At 42.5% G+C, this 8,094-nt stretch overlaps 1 protein-coding gene across 12 annotated transcripts in view; it reads right to left on the reverse strand.

The window, feature by feature from the left end:
- Elavl2 (ELAV like RNA binding protein 2) overlaps nucleotides 1–8,094 on the reverse strand; it is a 155,745-nt gene that overhangs the window by 119,409 nt on the left and 28,242 nt on the right. The window contains exon 1 of one of the 12 annotated variants that reach the window (XM_008828940.3): nucleotides 289–328. The exons of the other annotated variants lie outside the window; for them this stretch is intronic. The gene's annotated coding sequence lies outside the window, so the exon portion shown is untranslated. Of the gene's footprint in view, nucleotides 1–288; nucleotides 329–8,094 lie in introns of those variants that run through there. 12 annotated transcript variants of the gene reach the window in all.

Below are 8,094 nucleotides of genomic sequence, written 5' to 3' on the forward strand. Positions count from 1 at the left end.
TTGTTCACCTAAGGAATCAGTTCACCAAGGAAAACAGCTTAGTACTAAGAAATGCTTTTCAAAAATAGGTCTCAGAGTGTATGTATACCAACTGAAAAAATACAGTTAATGCAAAAGACATTTCTAAAGTGAGCAAATACTTTTATTCATACTCAAAAAAAAAAATAGCTGGGCCATGTAGACTCCCAATTTTTAAAACTGCCAGCATTAAGATCCTATTATTCTGAAGCGTTTTGCTAAGATGTTCAATATGGGAACACATTCTGATTCATGTTATAACTGGCCTACCTCAAGTGGCTGCCAGGAGAGCAGGGCTCTGTGGGCACCGTTCGTCCTCAGAAGCTGCGTTAATGCAGGTTGACAGACTAGATCTTCATGTCTGTTTGCAGAATGAACCACAAGTTAACTAGAAATGTTAGTGCTCACGGTCTACACTGACACGTTCTCCCTCCTGAGCCAAGAGGAAGGGTCTGCACTGCCGTATTCTCTCTCCGTAGGGTTCTCTGCACTCATCTCACTGGATACCACACACAAAGGTGCTCTGCCGTCCAAATCATGCTGCCATGCTCAGCAGATTAATACCATCCACCTTCCCTATGTAAAATACGATGGCGTTGGGGCAAACAGGACCCATGGCACCTCTTCCTACTTCTGCTGGCACATCAGTTTGCTCCACTGCACACACAACACAGAGGGCGCTTTCCAAAGGTGCCCTGCTGATTCTAAAAGGGGAAGAAAGGGCTGAAGGCTGAAAGGAATGAAGGGGGAAAAAATATCATATAAGCCGCACACCTGGTGGCCTGTCCGTCAGCTCTTTTCCACAGCCATTTGAGGGGAGAATGTCTTTTCTGAGCTGACACCATCAGCAGACAGGCTAGCAGGTGGGCCAGGAGCCTCTTTCAAAGAGGCTCATAACATCCTATAAGTTTTCCCAACACTGGGAATCTTCTGCTGATCCCAAAGTATCTGGGGAAAAAAAAAAAAAGTCAGGCACCTGGCAGGAAGATCTCTCTCCCCCAAAGCAGAGCTCAAAGTTCTAAAAGCCCAGGAGGGAAAAAAGGAAATGCTGAGACAGGGCAGAAGCAGGACTCCTAAGAAAGATGCCAGGGTTTTGTTTGGTTTTATTTGGGTGGGGAGGGGTCACTATGAAGCTCTAAGCTCTGGCTGGCCTGGAACTTGCTGTGCAAGCCTAAACTGCCCTTGAACTCAGAGATCCACCTGCCCCTCTGCCTCCTCCGCAGTGCTGGGATAAGCATGAGCCCACTGGGCCAAGAGAAACTGTTTTTGTAACCAATGATTAATGAAGGAGAGCTCTAAGACGGGACAGGGCTAGTGAAGGAGCCTGCAAGACTTAAATTTACAATGAAAAATCTACATTAAAACATCATTTGCAACCCCCCTCCAACTCTTAAGAATATAGACTCTCTAGATAAATACTTTTTGTTTTGTTTTCATGAGTCAATTTCTTAATTTTTAAATTTTTTTTTAATTTTATTTTATGTGTACACGTGTATTGCCTGCATGTAAGTGCACCCATGTCGTGCAGTGCCCACAGAGGACAGAAGAAGCTGTCGGATGCCCTGGAACTGGAATTATGGACAGTTATTAGCTGCCATGTGGGTGCTGGGGTTCGAACCAGGGTCTTCTGTAAGAACAGCAAGTGTTCTTAAACACTAAGCCATCTCTCCAGCCCCTCAATTTCTTAATTCTTATGGCTCTGGGAACAGTAGCATCAAAGCCATGATCTCAAACATCTGAAAGCCCACGAGGTGACTTACACTAAAACGAAACCATGCTCCACCTTCAGGGAGGCAGCTGAAAAAAGGCTCTGTGTTCCTGTGTTCCTAAATTTGTTAGCAGGCAAGAAACATGGCTCTGGATCTATATATGAGATTTTCCAACTCAAAACCAGTTAGTCACAACTTTTAAAAACAGAGTTCAGGGGTAGGGATGCACCTCAGCTGGTGGAGTATTCACTAGGGCTGGATCTCCAGCACCATATAAACTATAATCCCCACATTTGGGGAGTGAAGGCAGGAGGACCAGATGTTCAAGGTCACCCTTAGCTACCTAGCAAGTTTAATGCCAGCCTGGGATACATAAGACCCTGCATCCAAAAAAACATCAGTTCAGGGAAAATTAACGAAATAGTGAAAGGTAAGAAAAACATCAGCAACAAGAGGAAAGAACATGTGGGAGAAAATAATGGGACAAATAAGTCAGTTTCACATTTCACCTGACCTCAGCCAGCATTAGGCTCAAGGCTCAAAGCAGAACTCGCATCAGGCTCAGACGCATAAAGGAGCAGAGGCCATCACACAGGCGTCAGAGCGAAAGGCAGCAGCTTGTTCAGGTTCATTTCAGACAACGGAAGAAAGGGATGAAAGTCAAAAAGCACTGATATCTGAGGAAGTCTGGGCCATAGGCCTGAAAGAAGCCCCGGGGTCCAAACAAAATAATCCAGCAATCAGTAAATAGACCTGGGGAGGAGAGAGGGGTTGAATCAACTCATACAGAAACAGTCCTTACCTGGGGATGGATTATGAAAATGTATTCACCTCATAACAAGCATGATGTATTGAACACATTCGGACTGCTCTGCAATAAAGGTGGGTGATCAACTCCCATTCCACCAGAGGCAACTCCAAGAAAGAAGCAGGGCCAGTGAAGAGGAAAAAGAATCACACTTTCTATTTTTGAAAAGCAGTTCAAGGGAAACAAGATCTGCTGTGATCAGTTCCAAGAATATTTCCTCACCTTACCTTATTCACTGAATCTGTTTTCAAATACACTATGATTTATTTGCTTTGAGAAATACCTCTTGTATTTCTGATACACACAAATGATGCCTGAAGAATAAAAAATGCTGAACATCCTTTAAAAACTGCAAGTAAACCATTTCCAATAACTTATTCGGCAGGGCATCCATCACTGACTTTTCACTTGGGTTAGGGAAAGGGAACTGAAACGAAGGGAAAAAATGTATTCCTGTAAACTTCACTTTGCAATGCACAGGAAAGATCCTCCGTGAGAGATAAAGTAAAATTCACATCGGGAAAACAGCAACTGATTATTTTAATACAAATACTCAAGTTTAAAATTTTGATTTCTCACTTTAAGAAATATGGGGAATTTAAATGAAGAAACTTGTGTTCCTGGGGCTGTAGAGATGGCTCAGCGGTTAAGAACACTGGCTGTTCTTGCAGAAAACCGGGGTTCGAAGCCCAGCACCCACAAAACTGTCTGTAACTCCAGTTCCAGGGACCCAACAACCTCTTCTGACCTCCTCAGCATTGCATGCCACGGGTGCACTTACCTACATGCAGGCAATACACGCACACACATAAAATAAAAATAATATTTTTTTAAAAAGAAACAAAAGAATGGAATGTGAGGGGCTAAATTCTCATCTCACGTCATCTTTCAGTAGTATTTATGTTTTCAAGGGAAATACATTTTAAACTTTCCTTCCAGGCCCATCAGTAATATATTTATATTATATTCCATACTGAAGTATTCAAAGGCATAAAGTCCTGTAGCTTGAGCTTCCTTTTCTCCGTGGAAGAAATAAACATATGACACTCTGCTACACAGCTGTGGGCACAGCCAGTGGTATGAAAACATGCACAAGACCCTGTTCATCCCAAGCCCAAAAACAGAGAACAAGAAATCGCTAAAACTGATTTATACTACTACAGTAAAAGCCCATAATATGCAAAATTAACCTGTAGAGATCACCTGTTACCACTTTTCTAATTCAGTAAACACTGTCGAAAATCCTGCACTTCATATGCTCATTTTTATTTGGTTCTTGGGCTAAGGAAGGTGAAATTTTGTCTATATATCCATATTGAATATTACATATTTCAATATATTATGTATCATGTATTTTATATTATTCACATATATAGAGAGAGAAAAATAAATGGGGTTTCTGTTATTGCTGCTGTTTTTAAATGTTAAGAAACCCAGGACAGGCAGCTACGCCAAAATCAGACATGGGATCCCTTCCTCATCCACCTAATATTCTCCACCTGGCTCGGCTAAATTAAGAATTTCAACCTAAGTAACAAAACCTACGGAGGCAAAACAAGTCAGCAGAAAACTGGCAGCACTGTGCTCAAAGACAGCCGTCCACGTGTAGTATTTGTGCGTGAAAGCAGGTCGGATCCTAAAACTACGAGGAGACAAGCAAGCCGAGTCATCCAGAGAAGCTACACGCCCACAGGGCCAACTCAAGCACTCAAATTCTCCCAGTTCCTGTCATCATGGGGCAACTCTTGATTTCTAAATTTTAATAATCTAATTTAATAATCTTTGCTCCAGAGGGAAAGACGGTAAAGTAGCATGCAATGTTCTGTACATGCATTTTTTCAGTAAGGCAGGCACAGGAGCTTTCTTGTTAATTTCTTCAAAATTAACACAACTGCCAATTTGTACACTCCACAGTAAGGAGATACAGGAAAGCAGTTTTCACTCTCTATAGTCACTGGTAGAATTAGTCAAGAAAGTTGTCTACTGAAGCTTTAAAGTGACTTTGACCTTTGCTAACAAAGTGAAATAGAAGAGAATAAAATGCCACCCTCAACAGTTTACCTACTTGATATTGATGGAAATGGAGAGCTCAGTGACATTTTACTAGTCTTTAATTTTTTAAAAAAGTATTATTTTTACTTTATGTGTATGAGTGTATTGCCTCCATGCATGTAAGTGCAACCCATATCACTGTGGAGATCAGAAGAGGGTGTCAGATCCCCTGGAACCATTGTTAGGAACAACTGTTAGCCACCATGTGAGTGCTGGGAACTGAACCCAGGTCCTCTGCAAGAGCAGTCAGTACTCTTAACTGCAAGTCATCTCTCCAGCCCCAAGTCTTTAATTTTTAAAAAATAATTATTATCTCACAACAGAATTTATAGAGAAAAACTAGTTAGATTGTAACTTTCCCTTTTTATGACAAAATTTCTTCCCCACTAAAAAATTTATTTTTAAATTATTAAACGGTATTTAATGTGCTCAAATTTGCCATTTATTTTTAAACACTGACACAACAGAAATTAGTGAAATAGATGTATAATAGGAAACTTCACAGTTAAAAATTTTTTTTAAAAAGGCAGCACTATTAATTGACTGTTAATTTGCTGGTGTGGTTTTAATACTAGGCTGTTAACACTTGTGAAGTAGTCCACTCCTTCTTCCTGAAGCCCTTGTCCTCTAGGTATGAGGATGTTTTATAAGTAAATGCCCCATACATAAACTATCCAGCAAGAGTCAGGAAGGAAGCATTCAGTTACAGCATCAGTAAAACTGGTCCATTCACAGCCTAATAACCCACTGCTCTCAAACGAAGATTTTTTATATCTATTTTATTATTTCTGTGTGTATGAATGTATTGCCTGCATGTACGTAAGTTCACCCATGTCATGCACAAAAGCAGATTTTTATAAAGACCAACGTCCAGAAACGTAGCATGGGTATTGATGAGGAAAAGGCCAATGAAAAGTACACCTAGGACAGTACACTGTCCAAGAGTCATCTTTATTTTATAGGCTGGAACATGGAGCTGAAAATACAGGAAATCTTCCCTTAAATTTTCATAGTGGCCCTGCTGGTATGAAATTCATGATGTACCTGACCAAGGTAAAAATCAAATGTCATAAAATGTTTACTAACAGTAGTTAAGACTTGGAGTTTTACAATATAATTACTACTTGATTCCAAAGGTCGTCATGTGAACTTATAGTAGAACATACACATTTATGTGTACAAAGCACTTAAAGCAAACATTGTCTTTCAAGCCTACGTGCCTCCTTGATTCTTCAACTTATACTGAAATTGAAATATATAAAATCCAAAAATAATCAACTAGCCAGAAGCTAACTATTATCTTGAACACAATATACACAATCCTCTTCTAAAATTAGAAATATAGACAACAGAACTGCATTAAAGCACAACATGTGGTTCAGTAAAGGAAGCTGGAAAACAGGTGAACATGCACCACACTCACATTTCACGTCTTCAGAGGGTGTGGCGTCCCAAGCAAGTACATAAAGCTGGCAAATAGATGTTTATCTACAAAACAACCACAGAAATAGGAAAGCACCAGGAGAAGCTACATATTCTGTAGGTTCTAGCACAAAATAAAGAGTTCCCTTGTTCAAAGGTTCTTAAGGGATACCGGGTACAAAACTGTTCAGATCCAAGTCCATAAAACAACCCTATCTCTAACCAAGTAACCATGCTTTAAAAAAAAAAAAAAAAAAAAAAAAAACCTCAGCAATGTGTCTGTCCTGTTGAGTATCCAAGGTAACAGAAAGAACTGGAACTGGGGGTGGACTGCTATGGGCAGGTTTTCCACAGGGTGGCACACCATTCAGCCCAATGTCACCCCACCTATAGAGCCATCTCCCCCCTACACAACCTAAGAAAAGTAACCTCATCAGGCTAGATAACACAGCTCTCCAGCCTCTCTCTCTCTTCCAAATAAACACTATGGGTGATAAAGATGGCAATCAGGATGTGACGATGTGGTAGATTTAATGGGACCTCAAATGAGAGCAAAAGAATTGACCCCACCATGTAGACAAACAATTAAAGATGACCAGTATATTTGAGTCCTTTAGTGGGAAAAACTAAGGACAATTCACCACTGCGGTGCTCTCGTACCATGCTAATAATGCCAGGAAATGTCACTGGTTTAAAAAAATGTTTTTATCAAGTTGAGAAAATGGCCTGATCCCAACTTGGAAGTCAAGAGTACTCTGGATGGCTCTGCTGTGTCTTTAAAGAGAACATGAGTCTTGTTTCTAAAAGAGAACAGGGAAGAAAATTATTATATTTATGTTAACAAGAAAAGCTGTGGGCAGATTCAAGAATCTGGCCAAGAACTGGCCATACAAAGAAGCCCAACGCGAAGAAGGGGGCAGTGCAAATGTGGCTGGCTGCACAATTCTTCCTTACCTACCAGGAGCTGGGTCTTAACTGGAAATCACAGAAGCCAAGCCCCAGCCCTGTTTCTCTGCTGAGGAGATAACTAGAGACCAAGTAACCAAAAACCCAAACCAATGAAAAATTCCAATCACATCTTGGGCCTAGGTTAGGAAAATAGGTTCCACAGAACAGATGTGCTGGCAGACCCTGACTAGCAGTGTCCACACAAGTGTGTGCAGCTTCAACAGCAGGCTGGACATGATCCCTACCAACATACACTTCACTGAGGAGGAAACAACCTCAGAACCAGGTGGCATTGAAGAAGGGGAAAAGCCCTCATTCCCGTTAAAGTGGTAACAAGGAGCCAGCTCTAATCACATGAACACAACGCAAAAATAAGAAGGGGAAATGGAGGGCTGGAAACAGTCACTATTCGGTTCCCGGTTCCCGCTTTGAACCCAAAGGGCCCAAAGATTGCGAAAGTAGATCCTGGGCAGCTTTTCCACCTGCTCACCAAAATGGAGGCTACCTCAGCTTCAAAAAATAAATAAAATCACCACCTACCACAAATGTAAAACTTGAGGAAGGAATCCAGAAAAATGATTCTAGAGAAAACTGTCTAAAGCAACTCAAAAGAATTTCAGAGACAGGTTCTACTGGGTGGTGGGGGGGGGGGGGGGGGGGATGCCCCGATCGGCATCCAAGTTCATGAACTTACTTGCCCTAAGTTTTGGAACTACACTCTTTTGATGAAGACAGAAATATTGGGGGTCAGATGGAAACAAAACGTGTTTTAAAAGGCTGCCGGCTGCCAGCCCTGCATGCAGGCACGGGGGAGCGCCGTCCTTCGAAAAGGCGAGGAGGGCACCACGCTGGCAGCAAGGCCCCTTCGCCCTCGTTTTCGGAAAATGCCCAAGTTCTCATTACGAAGACGGTCACGCCAAGCGTGCACACAACTGCGAACGGCCGCCCGGACCGGCGAGGCTCCGGGCTCTGCTCCCCGGTCCGCGCCGCCCAGAACAGCGAGTCGGCTTCCTCGGGTCGCCGTCGCGGCGGGAGGAGCACCGGCCCGCGCCTCGACCCGGAGCACCGCCTGCCCCGCAGCGCCGCAGGGACCGGGAACCGCGCGAACGCCGCAGCCCGCAGCAGCGACCGAGCCCG

The sequence above is a fragment of the Nannospalax galili genome, unplaced genomic scaffold (genome assembly GCF_000622305.1).
Source record: "Nannospalax galili isolate Female #2095 unplaced genomic scaffold, S.galili_v1.0 scaffold52, whole genome shotgun sequence".
Classification (NCBI taxonomy): Eukaryota; Metazoa; Chordata; class Mammalia; order Rodentia; family Spalacidae; genus Nannospalax; species Nannospalax galili.